At 40.3% G+C, this 18,077-nt stretch overlaps 1 protein-coding gene across 1 annotated transcript in view; it reads left to right on the forward strand.

Annotated features, from left to right (window-relative positions):
- The first annotated feature begins 420 nt into the window (after positions 1-420).
- Positions 421-18,077, forward strand: part of UMAD1 (UBAP1-MVB12-associated (UMA) domain containing 1) — a 559,686-nt gene continuing 542,029 nt past the window's right edge. Inside the window, exon 1 of the mRNA XM_050782999.1 lies at positions 421-424. The gene's annotated coding sequence lies outside the window, so the exon portion shown is untranslated. The remainder of the gene's footprint in view (positions 425-18,077) is intronic.

An 18,077-nucleotide genomic window follows, 5' to 3' on the forward strand; every position in this document is an offset into this window, starting at 1 on the left:
CGGGTCCTGCAGGAGCAATTCGCTTCCTTCAGAGGGTCTGTGGGTTCTCTCGGCTTTCCTGATTTATTCCTGCAGTCGTTCTGGAGCAGAAGTTCACAGTGCGAGCCTCCACACTCTGCTCTGTCCATCTGAGTGGTAACTGCAATTCCTACTTCCACATTCTCACTTGTCAGATCAAAACTTTTCTTGGCGATCCATGGTTTAGCAGAGCAACAGAATTGGAAACCACTTCTCTGACTTCCAAACTGGATTTCTCCTCTTTCTTGGTATTCGAGCTTAAAATAAAATTAATTTTTCAGTCATTCATTCACATTTGAGCACTTTATAAGAAAGTTCTTAATAAGCATCTATTGTATTATCCCTAGAAGGACACACTGTTTTATGCTTACACAAAACTTTTTTTTAGAGATGGCAGAATGTGGGGAACAGGTGATAGTAGAGTATAATCCCGGAATAAATCTCCCTGCCCCTTTTTTTCTGGGACTCTGATCATTGGGTTTCCACTAGTAGTGGAAAATGATTAAATGATCTGTTCTATGCCAGCTTGGGGAAAGACAGACTCCGGGGAATCCTAGTCTAAAAAGTGAAAAGGGCAGTTCTTGACTAAGTCCTTTGGCCTATGCCAGGTCCCATGCCAGCTTCCCTTCTATACGTATGTGAGATTGATGGAGTAGGCAAACAGCCATCATCATACCCTAACTTGCATGTCTACTTAGGATTTGGCCTGGAATCCAGGAATCACAGAAGAAAGGTAGCTATTGTACCACTCTGTGCCTCCTAGGCAGGCCTGGGCGTGTGCCCGGTGGCCTGCGGTAATTATTACTCTTTCAGGGAGGTGCTAATGGAAACCCTTCTCATTACCTGGCAGTCAGGCATTCCTTGGAATCCAGTGGTCAGGAGGAACTGACACTCATGGAAGATGGCCACACTGGGAGGTGGCACACTGAATTGGAGTCACTGCATTCTCAGGGCCTTCATTTCCTTACTTCTAGAAAGAAGATTCTCCTCAGACTCTTAGCTCATGTAGTCACGAGGAACAAATTTCTAAAGCAGTTATCTTAAGAAGAGGCTTAATATACAGCTAGACAGAAACTGAAGGTAGAAAGTCACAGAGTGTGGCGCAACTTCAGGAACCATCCGCAACATCTTTGGCTCTGTCTCCCTCTCCATCGCTGCTTTGGTCTCCTCTCTCTCCTCCAGCTTCCAGGGCTGCCCCCTGCTGCGCTCAAATAACTCCTGCTTGAACATGGCTTTCAGTTGTCATGGCCCTGATTCCAGTACATTGCTTTGTTTTACTTTGAACTCCACTCACCAACTGATTAGTTCTCTGTGTGTTTCTTAATTCCTATTTCCAAGAAAAATCTTTGACCCAATGCCGGGGGTTGAATTGCATCCTTCAAGAAGATACGTTTAAGTCCTAACCCACAGCACTTGTATGTGTGACCTTGTTTGGAAACAGGATATTTGCAGATATAATTAAGATCGGGTCATACCAGATAGATTAGAGTGGGCCCTAAATCTAATAAAACTGATGTCCTTATAAGAACAGGTGAAATTTTGACACAGAAAAAAAGATGCATAAGGAAAATGCCATGTGACAGCAGAAACAGAGATTGGAGCGACACATTTAAAAGCCAAGGAACAAGAATGATTGTTGGCAACCACCAGACACTGAAAGAGGCAAGGAAAGAATCTTCCCTAGAGTGTTTTGAGACAGCATGCTCCCGCTAATACCTTGATTTCAGACTCTGGCTTCCAGAACTGTAAGAGAATAAATTTCTGTCATTCTAAGCCCCCCAGTTTGTGGTCATTTGTTACATCAGTCCTAGGAAATTAATACATGCAGCTTATGTTTTGGTGTCAGATCAGCCTGGGAACTTGGTCACATAGGGTTGGACACTCACTCTTTACCCACTCAGACATGGCCAAGAGCGTTAGGGCAGCGTTTTCCAATCAGGGCCACTTAGGCAGCAAGGCTGTAAACAGAGCAGTTTCCTTAGAAGGAGGCATGAGTGTGAGTCGGTGTTTGTTGGTGTCATCTCTCCATTAGCAACAAGGTGGCTTTTGAGTTAACTTCCATTTCTGCCCAGGACTGTATGCCATCTCTGGCTGTTTCCCATCCCAAGGAATATTTTTGTTACTGTTTCTGTTTGCCAAAGCACTGTTTTAAATATTAATTATTTTCCCACCTTTGATTCCTCAGAGATAGTTTCTTGGAATAAAAGACTTGTTGGCTACTGTCCAGACCTATTCTAGTCCACGGGGGAGCCCATTGACAGTGCCACCCACACCAGGCAGTCTTCACATGAGGAAGAATAGTTCTGAGCCAGGCTTGGAGGCATGTTCACCTGGCACAGCCAGAGACAACTACATCTTAAGGAGAAATAATGATTTTACACAGAAAATTAAATAGGGCCAACATTCATGCCAGTGATGAAAAGAAGAAGGTCCATGGCCTAAGGGTCTGAGAGCTTGATGGACCCAGGTGTCAAGAATGGGGAAGAAAACAGTTTAAAACCAAGACTGTAAATTATGAGAGTATGCATTATTTTCTCTTTCTGCCTAAGTGGTGTGTGATTCCAGGGTGGATCTTGTGTATCTCAGCACAGAGTAGAAAGCCTAAGACTCTATTCCTATGGATGCTTTTTTTGGTGGGATTTAACTTTTTCTTAACGAATAAATCATTTTGGTATATTAGAACTCTATATTTATGATGGTAGTCCTGAATATTTGTAGCTATTTTTTAATCGATACATAATAATTGTACCTATTTATGGGGTACATGTGATATTTTGATACATGGAAACTATATACAATGATCAAATCAGGATAATTAGGATATGTATTCCCTCAAACATTTGTGATTTCTTTGTGTTAGGAATATTTCAAATCCATAATAATAATTAATAATAAATTATTGTTAACTATAGTCGTGCTACTGTGCAATAGAACACCTGACCTTATTCCTCCTATCTAACTGTAACTTTGTACCTGTTGACCAACCTCTCCTCGTCCTCCCTGCCCCCATCCTCCTCAGCCTCTGGTAGCCACTACTGTATTCTCTACTTCTATGACATCAGCTTTTTTTAGATTCCACATATGAGTGAGGACTTTCAATATTTATCTTTCTGTACCTGGCATATTTTACATAATGACCTCCAGTTCCATCCTTGTTGCTCCAAATGACAGGATTTTATTCATTTTTTGTGGCTCAATAGTATTCCACTGTGTATATATACCATATTTTCTTTATCTATTCTTCTATTGATGGACACAAGTTGATTCCATATCTTAGCTATTGTGAATACTGCTGCAACAAACATGTAGTTTTGAATATATATTCAAAAAAACTATTAATTTAGAAACAGAATCATAGACTATAAGTAATTGGCAAGGTTTCCTAGGGTTTAATTTTACCACTTATCTAGATATATGCTTTCTTGTGAGTTTAAATAATTTGTTTTCATCAATGTGAAAGTAACCTATTTAGTGTAGAGATTTAGGATGAAATCTTATTTTAAAGATTTTCTAGGATCTGATGCCAATAGTGATTTAGAATTGGATTTTTTTCAACCAAATCTCTGCTGAATTTCTGTCCCCGTTAGTGCATTTTTTTTTTCTTTCCCAGAAACTCTAGCTTTGCTAAGACCTTAGAATTGTCACTTCTTCAGGAAAGCATTGTTTCTACTCACCCTGGTTCCTCTATTTAAGCAACACTCTGTGAAAGCTGTCAAATTACAGGAATATCTTCCATTGCCTGCTCATACACTCATGAGAAAACCTTGGGAAAGTCCTATGTAGAGTCTTTTTCCTTGGCACTCACTTTCAGTGACAATTTATTTCTCTGGGAAGCAGGTGGCGTTAACCCACCTCTAATTACTGTCTGTGATTCTTAAGCAGGTACCACAAGATCTACCACGTCTTAGAGATAGCTGCATATCTACAAAAGATGAGAGATGGTAGATCTGCAAATTTCCTGTTAAGTCCATCTATTTAGAAAGAGTCCTTGCTTCCTTTCAATGTTTTCACTTTTAAAATATGGGAAAACTGGCTATATGGTGCCTGATAAGAGACTTGCATGATTATGGCCCTGGGGAAGGTAATAAAAATCATTGCAGCATTTTTCTTTCTGCCCTCACCTCCCATGTAAACAGTCACTTGGTTATACCCACAGAGATTTGACTGTGAGTGGAGGACAACTGTGGCACTTGGGGTTATGAAAATCCATTGTTGACTGTTAAGCTTGAACTGCATGTATGAGCCCATGTCTAGGCTCTGGCCCATCAGTGCACTGACTATAATTCTGCCTCCAGTCTACAGAACCTGAGGATGGCAGATGATAGCAGGTGTGTTCCATCATTGGACACCCACACCTCACACCCTCCACAGGCTCTGCACCCATGTCAGTCAGTACTCTAGCTTAACTGTGACTATTTTCTCCAAGGGCTTTTGAGACCAGTGACCCACAATACTAGTGAGCCCTTCTGATGGAGGTCCTCTCTTGTCTTTGATTGATGTGGTCATCATACTCTTTTGGATTGATTAAATGAGCAAAGGACATTCCTTTCATGGATGAAACTGGTCCTCTAGCTTTGCCCATGGGTTCTTCTCCTATCCTCCTTATTAGTGGTGGCATGTGTAAAGAAAAGGTGTAGTCAACATTGAATGAGATCATATTCTAGAAACATAGCAATTACAGCTCAAAGAGTTCTAGAGAAGACATGATGGGAAGACATGTTGTTCTACATTTATGGTATAAAAATTCCAAAGAATAAATTTAATATGACCAGAAAATGAGTTTTCATTCACATTTTTTTCTGCATAATATGGGTAAGACTTGTACTCGTGGTCATTATCAACAAAGCATGATAACAACCTTTAAGAGAGACTTTCAAAGCCAATATTCATGGGCAGCATGATGGATGATGCTGTGGTATCAGGAAACTGCAGGAGCAAGAATATCTATGAATCTGCATTTACTTCAAAATAAACAAGTTCTGAAGAGCCATAGCATTGTAAGAAATTAGCCAATAGTGGTGCATGTGATAGTAAAGAACCCAAAGAGATAGTTCCTGGACATGAACAGGGAGAGACATTACAATAAATATTTTTGTGTGCTGATTGGACAATAAACAAATATGATAGTATCTCTTTTCTACCTATTATTTTAAATTTTCATTGATAGACAACTATCTCGCATGGGTCTATGAATTTTATAATATATTTTTAATCAAATTGTTTATATAGACTGGACCTTGGAAAAAAAATTTTGCCTAGGGCCTCACACACCCTGTCTTCATTTTTCCTGAGAGAAAGAAGTGAAAAACATCTGCTTTCCAGGAATAATTCTTTGGGCTATGACCTTGACCTCATACTATCCCTTTACTCATTCTTTGCGTGTGTGTGTGTGTGTATGTGTGTATTTGTGTGTGTGTGTGTGTGTATGTATGCTTGGTCTTTCCCTCTCTATTGTTTCTTTTCCTCTTCCATTTATGCAAATTCTCCTTTTTTTCTTGGCCTTCCTATTCCAGTGAGCCACCATAACATGCTCTTTTTTTTCACCATCACACTTATTAAAAGAATAATCCACAGCTTCTTCACCCATCTGTATTAAGTTCCTGTAATCACAGGTTCTACCCCCATTAATGACCCCATTTTCCCTTTCCCTCTTTAGGCTCTGTTCATGTGTGTTCTTTATTTATACTTAACTCAGCATTGACCTCTTTTCTGAACACATTCTGAAGATATGCATTTCCACCTGCTGCCAGCTTGACAGCTCTACCCTTATGATCTCATGATTTATTCAAGCTAAACAAACTTAAAATTAAGTCTACCATTGAGCTCCATTTCTTATTACTCCCATCTCCCACCCTCACCTAAAATGCTACTTCTGGTTTTCTTATTTTGATGGTGGTTATGGATTTCTTGGGAGCATTTTTCCACCTCCCTTTTGAGAGCTTTTTTTGTATCTGTTTTAGTACTCATTTACTACTCTTCTTTTGCTCTGTTCTTCACCAAGATGGCTGGCTGATAATATTGATCATACATTAATTATCATTTCTTCTTCCTGTATTAGAGATAACTGTGATACAGGAAAAGTCTCCATTGAATTCCGAGATATGTCTTAAGGAAAACTCATTTTAAAAAAACAACAACAACAAAAAAATCACACCCTTTAATGCATGTCTCTGTAGTTCAAAATTAACACAGGATTGAAAGTTGAGGAAATTAAGGAAATCCCCAGAAAATGGGAGGAAAAGACAAAGACATAAAAATAGGATGAAAAAGTTGAGGAAAGTGAGAGAATAATCTAGGAGTCCATGGTATCTCTAACAAGAGAAAAGAGCAGAGGAAACAAAGGGAGGGATACTTAAACGAGGAGATGCAAGACCCTCCTAGGCTAGGAGGTGACCTCAGGCTTGGGACTATTACCAACAGCTACCTCAGTGTTGTTGAGCTTTACGTGCCACCTAAATCAATTTGATCACTTGGCAGATGTCAGTCTCTTTTTAGAGATTATCTGTAGAATTAAGTAGAGGCAGTTCAGAGTCATTAAGTCAACCATTAAGTCAGAAAACTGACTATGAAACAGTAAAAGAATGAAGACAAATCTCAGACTAAATCTCTAAATTTAATGCTATATAATGGCCAAGCAGGAACAAATCGTTCTGAAACAACTTGTTGGAGTTTGAGAGAGGACTTGCTCCTAAGCCTTGAAGAGCACTGACAGCATGGCTAATGAAAGACTCTGAGCCAATGGGACCTTGCAGGATGAGAGGCCTGGTAGGCGACTCAGATGTATAGTGTGGGGAGGTCATGGGGGACAATGCAGGCTGCATCTCGCTGGAATCTTCCATTTGGAGCCCATGGGCACAATGCCTCAAATTATGCTCCAATACCATATTATAATGAAATTCATAAGTTGTAGTAAATTTATACACTTGTGCGATCATCACAATTGAGCTTTTGAATATTTCCATCACCTCCAAAATTTCCCTCATGCTCATTTACTGTCAATCCCCATTCCCATCTGCTTTCTGTCTTTATAATTTTGCTTTTTCTAAAAATTTTAGGCAAACGGAACCACACACAATATGTGGTTGTGTCTGGCTTCTTTCACTTAGCAAAATGTTTTTGAAGTTCATCCATGTTGCTACAAGTATCAGTAGTTTGGTCTTTCTTATTGCTGAGTAGTAGTTATTTATTTATATAATTTATCATTTTTTTTTCTTTAATAGATCTTAGTTTTTGTATCCTAAGAAATCTTTGTCTATCCTAAGACCATAAAGATTTTTCCTATGTTATCTTCTGGAAGCTTTCTAGCCCAAGCTCTTACATTAGGCCTTTAGTGCACAGTGAGTTAATTTTTACTGTATAGTGTGAGGTAACAGTCTAAGGTTTGTTTGTTTGCATATGTATGTCATATTGTGCTGCACAAAAGATTGAAAATATTTTTCAACATTGAATTACCTTGGTACCTTTGTCAAGTACCCATTCAACATAAATTTATTTCTAAGCTCTTTATTCTGTTCAGTTTATCTACATGTTTATCCTTATGACAGTACCACATTGTCTTGACTATTGTGACTTTACAATAAGTTTGAAATTTAAAAATATTTTGGCTATTCTATGTCTTTTGCATTTCCATATACATTTTTGGATCAACTTGTCATTTCCTATTTTTAAAAAAGCCTACTGAGATTTTGATTGGGATTGTCTTAAATATATAGATCAATTTGGTGAGAAATGCAGCCTTAACAAGACAGAGTCTTCCATTCCATGAGCATAATATAACTTTTCATTTATATAAGTGTTTTAATTTTTTCCACAATATTATACTGTTTTCTTGTATAGTGCTTGCAGGTTTTTTGTTAAATTTATTTCTAAGTATTTTATTCTTTTTGATGCTATTATGAATATATTTATTTTCTTAATTTTATTTTCAGATTGTTGATTGATCGTTTATAGAAATACAATTCATTTTTGTACAGTGAGCTTGTATTCTGTAACATTGCTGAACTCAGCAGTTACAATAGGTTTTATAGATTCTGTAGGATTTTCTTTACATGAGATTATGTCATCTGTGAATACATACAAGTTTACCTCTTCTTTTCCAATCTATATGGCTTTACATTCCAATCAGCATGCCTTTACATTCTTTTCCCCTCTTTTTGCACTAGCTAGAATCTCCAGTACAGTGTTGAATAAAAGTTGTTAGAGTGGATATCTTTGCCTTTTTCCTGATCTTACAGGAAAAGTAGTCTTTCACATTAAGTATGATGTTAGCTGTAGGCGTTTTGTAGATGTCCTGTGTCAGATTGAGGTAGTTTCCTCTATTCCTAGTATGTTAATTGTCCGATGCTTTTTTCTGCTACTATTGGAATGATCATATTTTTAATCTTTATTCTATTCGTATACTGTATTCATTGATTTTTGAATGTTGGCTTACCTTGTCCTCTGGGATACATCTGTTCGTTTATAATGTATAGTTCTTTTTGTATTTTGCTGGGTATGTTTTGCTAATTGTTTTTAATTAAAGATTTTTGTACCTATGTTCATGAGCCTGGTTTTCTTTTCTTATGATGTCTTTATCTGTCTTTGGGATCAGGCTAATACTAACCTCATAAAAAATGAATATAGAAGCATACGCGGCCGGACGCGGTGGCTCAAGCCTGTAATCCCAGCACTTTGGGAGGCCGAGACGGGTGGATCACAAGGTCAGGAGATCGAGACCATCCTGACTAACACGGTGAACCCCCGTCTCTACTAAAAAAAATACAAAAAACTAGCCGGGCGAGGTGGCAGGTGCCTGTAGTCCCAGTTACTCAGGAGAATGGCGTAAACCCGGGAGGCGGAGCTTGCAGTGAGCTGAGATCTGGCCACTGCACTCCAGCTTGGGCGACAGAGCGAGACTCGTCTCAAAAAAAAAAAAAGAAGCAGCATTCTCTCCTCTATTTTCAAAAATAATTTGTTTAGTACTGGTATTGTTTCTTCCTTAAATGTTTGATAGAATTCATGAGCATAGCTCTCTGGGCCAATGCATTTCTTTTTGGAAAAAATTTGTAATTACCAAATATTTTGGTTGTTATAGATCTATTCAGATTTTCGGTCTTTTCTTGGTTCAGACTGGGTAATTTGTATCTCTCCATGAATTTGTCCATTCCATCTAAGAGATGAGATATTAAATTGCTATGCATAATAATTTGGTGGATTCTCTTAAAGAGGACAGAGTTGAACTGTTGGAGATTTCGTCTTGATAGTGGGGTTTGGCAATAGGCAGGACATGGTCAATGTCCCTTTTCTTGGTGGAAGATCAAGTTGCTACTTTGACATTGGAGGAAGCTAAGCAGAGAGACTGTCATTAGGGATCCACCTCTTGTGGAGAGGTGTGTGGTCTCACACTTAGGAGCAGCTGTGGCCAATATAGCTTTAAGTTTTGATTCTTTACTATTGTTCTCCAGTGTTCAGTAAAGTTTTTGAAAGCCTCCACCTGCTTTTAGCTGTATTTTTGGAAGTTAACAAAGAGGCCTCACAGGGAGGAAAGTGATTTAAAAACATAGCAGTAACCAACAGAAGCCAACTACAAGATGTCAAGAGGTAACTTCCAAGCCTTGGTGCGCAGCAGCTCAGAGTATGGCGGAGGTGACAAATAACTGCCAGGAAGAACCTATGGACCAGGTAAACATTACTCAATGATTTTCAGAGATTTCTTTGAGTAGGTAAACCAAGTAGAAAAACGGTTTTTCATCTAAGGAATGAAGATTCTGTGTCATTGAATTATGGATACTTTTTTAAAAAGATGGTCTTATTTGCTAGCCACAAGCATATCAAGACCACGATTGTATTAGTTACACAGCATTTTCCCAGTAGTCATTGTCAACATCCCCCAAGGCTTTAGGAGAGTCAGGGCATTAGCAGCTTCTTTCAAATTCAAAGCAATCACATAAAATCACATTACATAAAAGTGGTCTCTTTCCCAAGAACAGTATGTGCATTTTTAAACGGACACCTTAGCTATCCCAGAAGCATTGTATATTACAAAGAAAATAAATGTAAACTAGTAGAATTTCAGATCGCAACCAAAGATAGAGAAGATATTTTGTTCTTTGGGGTAAAACTTTTGAACTCCTTAGTTCACACAAATAGATGATGCTGTAACCTGCCTATTTATACATAAGTCTCACCCTGAATCAAGAATGGCAGCTAGTCAGGCAAGCCAGAAGGAGAATGTAAAAGGAACATTTAAACCCCATTACCTGTGCGCTTAGACAATCTACTCATGTCCAATTATTCTACTATTAAATGACTGTGCATCCAACCAAAGAGAAAGCTTCAAAGTAGATAAATAGGTTAATTCACAGACTTCAAGGGTAAAGAAGCTTGTTTGAAATGGGGTTTTCTTACTTCTCACCATCCTGTTTGGAGTCTTATTCACACTGAGATTGACATATAAGGGAACCATTTATGAAACTGCACACCAGCAGACCATATGTCTTAGGAAACTTGCCGGATGTCACATTGTGAGGGGTCTTCCACATGTCTGGTGACATAAGCACTGAGAAAACAGAGCCCAAGAACAAGACTTGGTTGGAAATAGTTTGGCGTATTAATTGTATAATTCTTTTTTTTTTTTTTTTTTTTTGAGAAAGGATTTCACTCTGTCACCCAGGCTGGAGTGTAGTGGTACGATCTCAGCCCACTGCAACCTCCGCCTCCTGGGTTCAAGTGCTTCTCCTGCCTCAGCCTCCTGAGTAGCTGGGACTAAAGGCACCTGCCACCACACCCGGCTAATTTTTTTGTGTTTTTAGTAGAGATGGCGTTTCACTGTGTTAGTCAGGATGGTCTCAATCTCCTGACCTCATGATCCGCCTGCCTCAGCCTCCCAAAGTGCTGGGATTACAGGTGTGAGCCACTGAGCCCCACCACTTGTATAATTCTTATTCTCTCCATATTTTTGTTTCTTCTTAACTCCTCCACCTCCCATTCCTGCTCATGGTATTCTCTGTGTGTCATTGTTTCAGAGAAGGTATGTGGAATGTTGGAGACCTTATGCGCTTCCTAGAAACTGAAGTCAACTGAGTAGATTAGGATATGAGGGAAAGAGGCATTGTGGGGAGACAGACTGAGAAGATCAAGGTAAGGAAAAGATACCCCTTGGCTTGAAGAGAGGAGAGACCTATGGTCTTGGACGAGCAGAGCCATGTTTCTGCTTCAGAACATTGCCCTGAGGAGGTGATGAGGTCTCAGGGACTTACTGCTCTTTGCCAAGTCCAGGGGGAAGAAGTCACAGTTCCTTGGATTTTGAGCCACAGCACCAAAAGATTGCTATGGTCTAAGAGTAGAATGGAAGTAAATCCAATGAAGCTGCCATACCCCCAGGGACAATGGATAGCATTTTCTTGGACATAAAATTGATAAACCAAAGTTTATGCAGCTCCCTCTGCACTAAGTCAGCACTGGAAACTGGTATTATCCAGGCAGTAGGACTTGGAGGTGCCTCAAGTAAGGGTGAGGTAGAATTTACTGCCAGGTTAGCTTCATGGGAACTCAGAATAAAAGCCAAATGAATATATTTTAAAAACAGATGGGGTTTGTTGTCTACTTGACTTTGTGAGCTAAGGTTTATTTCAATGGGCGGGTACATTCTTCTCTGGACACAAACTGCAAAGCTTGAGGCTTTGGGGGTACAGTGGGTTTCTCACTGGAAACAATTTTGATACAGACAAGGAAAGGAGGCAGTCTACAATCAGGGTATACTTTTAAGGCTACTGGCCAGTCAATTAAAAGAGCAGTTCCATCTTAAGGTTTTGCTACCTTTGGAGTAGGTAGTGGTTGGGCTGCTGTGATGGAAAGGATGCATGGAGAGCCTTCTCATACTTTCACCACCTCCTGTCCTAGTCCCTCAAAACCGCTCACAAGTAGCTCATACATTTGGTTGTTGCTTTTAAGATTTTTTAAAAGACACTTATAAATCCAGATCCTGTACAATTTTAAGTTTCTTTTTTTTTTCTTTCCAGACGGAGTCTCGCTCTGTCACCCAGTCTGGAGTGCAGTGGTGCAATCTCAGCTCACTGCAAGCTCTGACTCCAGAGTTCATGCCATTCTCCTGCCTCAGCCTCCTGAGTAGCTGGTACTACAGGTACCCACCACCACACCCGGCTAATTTTTTGTATTTTTAGTAGAGACAGAGTTTCACTGTGTTAGCCAGGATGGTCTCGATCTCCTGACCTCGTGATCTGCCTGCCTCGACCTCCCAAAATGCTGGGATTACAGGCGTGAGCCACCGCGCCTGGCCAGTTTTAAGCTTTCCCCTAAGATTCAAAATATAAATCATTACAAAGATCTTAACCATAGCGGGTAGTGCTTTCTAACCTCCCATCCCACCATAAGAATGTTCCCTTGGAATGGGGAGGGGAGGGAGCAGAGGAAAGCCTCAACAGAAAGGACAGGTGGGGTAGACCTAGCATCACTGAGGCTGACGTGGGGATGTCAGGTGAGGGGACAAGGAAGAGGTCAGGCCTTAGCCAGAGCTCCCAGAGCTGTGACTCTGTAGAAGAAGCCCCTGACAGAAACCTCCCTAGAAGAAACAAATGACCAGTGCCCTGGAAAACTGGCTTCGGCCATCTCCCCTGTGGAAACCAAGACCAATCTGTGTTAAAGAGAGAAGTGATGACAACCAAGAGAATCTGCCTGGCAGAAGCATTCCCCCCTGCTCCTTACCAGTCACAGAGCAGAAAAAGGGGTGTAGGCCATTCCCAGTCACCAAGCCAGCCTGTGCTGGAGGGGGATGGGGGGGAATGTGATGTTATGATGTTGAAGTTTCATAAATTAAGGTTTTCATCAAATAGGAGATTAAAATTTCATAAATGAACAAGACTGAAATATAAGAATGTGAATAGGATTGTCTTAACTAAATACTTGTGGAGGTAGTTTGAGATATTAAGTTATCTGACTGTTAACAGCTGTAGATGGGGAACAGAGAGGGGGAGGGTGGGCCGAGAGACCACAGTTAACAGCAACTTTTAGAAAAATGAAAATTAGATTTTGCATATATACCCATGAGTTCAGCTTCTTCATTCAAAATTATTATGTTTACAAGCAATTTAATTTCTTTTCTGCCCTTGTCTGTTTTTTTTCTTGGCATGTTATTTGTATCTATTGATTATTAAGGGTCTTTACAGACTTAGGAAATTAGCACTTGGTCATATATTGGTAAAATATTTTTCCCAGTTTGTCATTGTGTGTCCTCTATTTGTCATTAATGAATTTTTTCCTGAAGTATTTTTTATGTAATTAACTTGTCATTATTTTTACCTGTGGATTCTGGAGTTTGTATCTGATCCAGCAAAGAACATTCCTTACCCTAAAATAATAGTAAAAACAGTTGTTAATTATAATACTTTCTTCCCATGTTTGTCAATGCTGTTTTGAGAAACCTGAACACACCTTTAAGACAGAGCATCCTCTGTTGCTTTAACAGCAATGACTCTTTAGTAACTTTTTCTTCCAGCACTTTTCCACTCATACATGGGTATTTTTCTCCCTGTCACTGATGTCCTGACTTGCTATGGATCACTGACATTTTAAGGTCTTCTTGAACCACTGTCATCTGGCTAATTGCTCCTATTTCTCACTTTGCCATTTGAATACACTGGTTCATACTCTATGCATGAACCCTTCTCACAATCACCCTAAGTCTCTGTTCAGGAAGTGGCTTGGTCAGAAAGTCTATCCTATCTTCATTCCACCTGCAAGATTTGGTTTGATGTGAAGAACTCGGTCTGTTCCTAAAATTCAAGATCAGCAGCAGCTTCGGTGAACATAATGTTTTCTCATGTTTCTTGGGCTTAGACTTGCATTATATTTTCAATGCCATTTTGAAGATGAACAATGCCTTTCCATTCTACTTTCCAGAATTTTCATCTCCTGCTGGATAGGGATTATATTGTTGAAAGTCAGCAGTACTTATTGTAAGATGTGAGGAATTAGCATTAACATAAATAGGGCATGTTATGTCTTTCGTCAGAGGATTTCTATTACAGTATTGCCAGCTTGCTCCACCTGTCTCTTGGGATTTCCCTGTGGGCTAAAGAATAATGTTCTAAAGCACTATATAAGCCTCTCTAAGAAAGACTCAAAAACCATGTCATAATTACTGTCTCCTAAAGGTTTTTTTTCCTCTATTATGAATTCACTCATTAATTCAACAGATCTTTTTTGAGCACCTACTATACAAGAGGCACTGGGGATAAAGTGTTATACAAAACTAAATCCCTGCTTTCATTGAGTGTACAGTTAACCAATATGTGCCACAGTGTTAGACAGTGATAGGTGCTATGAAAATAAAATCATGCTGAGTCAGGGGGTGAAGAACAGTAGGCATCAGGTCAGCAGGGACCACTTTTCTGAAGAAACAACATTGGAGGTGAGACCTGAATCAACTGAGGGAAAGAGCAATGTGGAGATCACAGGGCAAAACATTCCAGGAATAGGAAACAGCAATACAAAGTTCTTAGCAGGAATATGCCTGGTATATTTAAGAAACAGCAAGTAGGCCAGTGTCATTGGAGAAGTATGAACAAGCGAAAGAATGGAGACACAGAGAGGATAGGGAAGATCCTATAAGCCAGGTGCCAGCCTTCAAGAGGACTATTTTGTATGATTAAATAAAGAGATGATTAAAGTATGACTTCACAAATCACATTGATTGTTATACAAAGAGTTTTTTTTTTTAGCACAAATCTCACAGGGAATGCTCTCAATAGATGAGGTATGTTAACCCCATAATGAATGAGTTCCAGTTTCATTTAGGGTCTAATTCTCATAGTGTAGTTGCTCAGTTAGGATGGAAGCAGGCCTTTGTGGATGTAAAGTCTAATCAGTTTTGAGGCCTCCCTTTCTCTAAGAGGTTCTTGGGAGACCCAGCCTGACCAACACAGGGGAGATTCATGAAACATGCAAGGTTCCTAAATGCTAGAGAGCAGTGACAGCATAGATGGGCGTAGCTTCAGGGCGTGGCTCAGAGGCTGACAGAGATTAGCCCTCCCACAGCCTGAACTGTCAAAGTTCTGTCAAAACTTTGGGTATATATGTGTTTTGGAATCTAGTAATTAAGGCCAATAACTCACATATGTGGTCTGATAAGGTGTGACACATAACATTCTTGCAGGGAATGGGATTACACTCCATTCTTTTTTCTTTTTAAAAGTATTCCTCAGAGATCCTTGTTCTGATTGACTTCCATTTTAGAAGGCTCACTCTGGCTGCAGTGTGAGGAATTGACTATAGAAGGGCAGGAATGGAAACAAGGAAACCAGTTAGGAGGGGTAGGCCTGGCAAGAGATGATATGATAGTGGCTTGGGCCAGGAATGCAGTACTGGACGGAGTGAGAGGTGGTCGGATTCTGGAGACAGTTTGAAGGGCTTGCATTGGGATGAGAGAAAACAAAAGAAGTCGAGGATGACACAGGCTTTTGGCATGAACCTATAAATAGTAATCATATCATGGAGATGGAGAACAGTCGGGGAGGAATCCGTTTGGGGGCTAAATTAAAAATTTGGCTTTAAACACGTTAGTATTGAGAGGCTGATTAAACATCTAAGTAGAAATTTAAGGCAGACAGCAAAATGAGACTAGAAGGTTGAAGACATGGGTAGAGATAAAAATTGGGGCATATAAGAAGTATATAGGCTGGGCGCAGTGGCTCACGCCTATAATCCTAGCACTTTGGGAGGCCGAGGTGGGTGGATCACAAGGTCATGAGTTCAAGACCAGCCTGGCCAAGATGGTGAAACCTTATCTCTACTAAATATACAAAAATTAGCCAGGTGTGGTGGTGGGTGCCTGTAATCCCAGTTACTTGGGAGGCTAAGGCAGCGAATTGCTTAAACCTGGGAGGCAGAGGTTGCAGTGAGCCAAGATTGTGCCCCTGTACTCCAGCCTGGGTGACAGAGGGAGACTCCATCTCAAAAAAAAAAAAAAAAAGCATATAAAGCCGTGGGGCTGGATGAGAGCTCCAGGAAGAAAACATAGATTGAGAAGCCATCTGAGACCTACATCCTAGGTTTCTCTGGTGCTAGAGGTCAGGAAGGGAAAGAGGATGTAGCCAGGACTGGGAAGAAATAGGCAGTACTGCAGGGGAAAACCAGATGATTTCCTGGAAACCAAGGAAAAAATAGGCACTTAAGGAGGAGGGAGGGGCCAGGCACAGTGGCTCATGCCTGTAATCTCAGCTTTGGGAGGTTGAGATGGGCGGATCACCTGAGGTCAGGAGTTTGAGATCAGCCTGGCCCAAATGGTGAAACACCGCCTCTACTAAAAATACAAAAATTAGCTGGGCGTGGTGGCACACAGCTGTAATCCCAGTTACTCAGGAAGCTGAGACTAGAGAATCACTTGAACCTGGGATACAGAGGCTACAGTGAGCTAAGATCATGCCACTGCTCTCCAACCTGGGTGGCAGAGTGAGACTCCATCTCAAAAAAAAAAAAAAAAAGAAAGGGGGGGGGATAAACTGTTTGAAAGGCTGCCAAGCAAGTAAGTAGAATTAAACCTAAGGATTTTCCACTGCATTTGGCTCCTCTCCTCCCTGTTTCCTCCCATTTGATAGAATAGATTTATCCCTAGTGGCTCCTAGGGCCAGTCTTCCCCAGTTTCGGGAGACTACTATTGCCTATAGAATATTTTTTCCCTCTTCCCTACTCATAGACCCTACTTTTATCCAGAGTGCTCACGTATCCACCTCCTCTGAAGCTAGAAATAACCATATGGCACTGGCCTAGCCAGTGAGAAGTAAACAGAAGGCATAGAGTGCGGAATTTGGAAAGTTCTTTAAAAGGGACTCAGTGGGAATGAGAACTTGCTTCCCTTAGCTCACCCTTTTTGTTCTGCCTGGAACATGGATGTGACAACTGGAAATACATCCTGACAACAGGAAGACTATGGATACTTCCTAATGAAGGTGAGCAGGGAAGCTAGAAGGAACCTGAATTACTCCATCATGCTGTGGAGCCTCCAGGACAGTCTTGAACCATTTACCTTTTGATTCTTTTTTCATGGAAAAAAATACATATCCCTAATTTGTTTAAAATACTGTGATGCGTTTCCTGTTTTGTGACAACTGAACATAATCCCAAGTGACAATGCTAGTTGTGTAGTCTTTACCCATGGCTCTCCTGGCCAAAGCACCCCTGTCATCCCACACAGGAGAAATAAGGTGGCGTTGGAGATGGCAGGCCATGATTCCTGGGCCATCTCTGCTAGTCCTATACCGTGGTATGCCTTGGTCATGTTGCTTGAACAGTCTTTAACTTGGCTTTCTTTGTCTGTAAAATGGCTGTGTTAGAAGGGCCAACCTTTGACTTTCTTTTATGACTTTACATTTTTTCCTTACAATTAATTCTTTTGTTGGTTATCAATGAATTGTTCCGGTCATGCTGCTTGAGCCTGGATGAAATCAAGACTGTAAAAAAATTAAAAAAAAATCATGAACTACAATAAAAATAAGGTCCTACAAAACTTGATCTCCTAAAATGGAAAGCTTCATTCCTATTAGTGACTGCCTGGTAAAGCAAGAAAACACAAAAGCAAAATTTTTTATCGTAAGTGAAAAGTAGGCTTGACACACTTAAAGGCCTAAATTTGAATTACAAAGTCAAAAACTATTTCAACATTCTGGGTAACTTGCACAAGTGTGGGTTCGAATAAGACTTTAGCCATAATTGCTGGAGACCCTGGTGGAAATCCCCAGTCCCCTAGACAGTGGGCTGGCAGAATCATGCAGGTCAACATGGATGAGAACCGACTGCCTGGCTAAAGACTGATGTCTCAGGTCAGTGAGGCTAGCTTTGGAACGCAGGCAGAGGGTGTGTGTGTGTGTGTGTGTTGTAGAGGGTTAAAGGTAGGCAAAGGAGAAATGAAAAGTCTAAGAGGAGGAAAGAAAGGGGAAAGTGTTGCCTCTCAAAGAGAATGACTTTCAAAGTGTCATCTACAAACACTGATAGTTACATCTAAAATGCCAGCACAGAATGTGCTGGTTAAGAGTAGTGTCAATTCAGGGTCCAGTGATTTTCCTGCT

Source organism: Macaca thibetana, chromosome 3 (genome assembly GCF_024542745.1).
Source record: "Macaca thibetana thibetana isolate TM-01 chromosome 3, ASM2454274v1, whole genome shotgun sequence".
NCBI lineage: Eukaryota > Metazoa > Chordata > Mammalia > Primates > Cercopithecidae > Macaca > Macaca thibetana.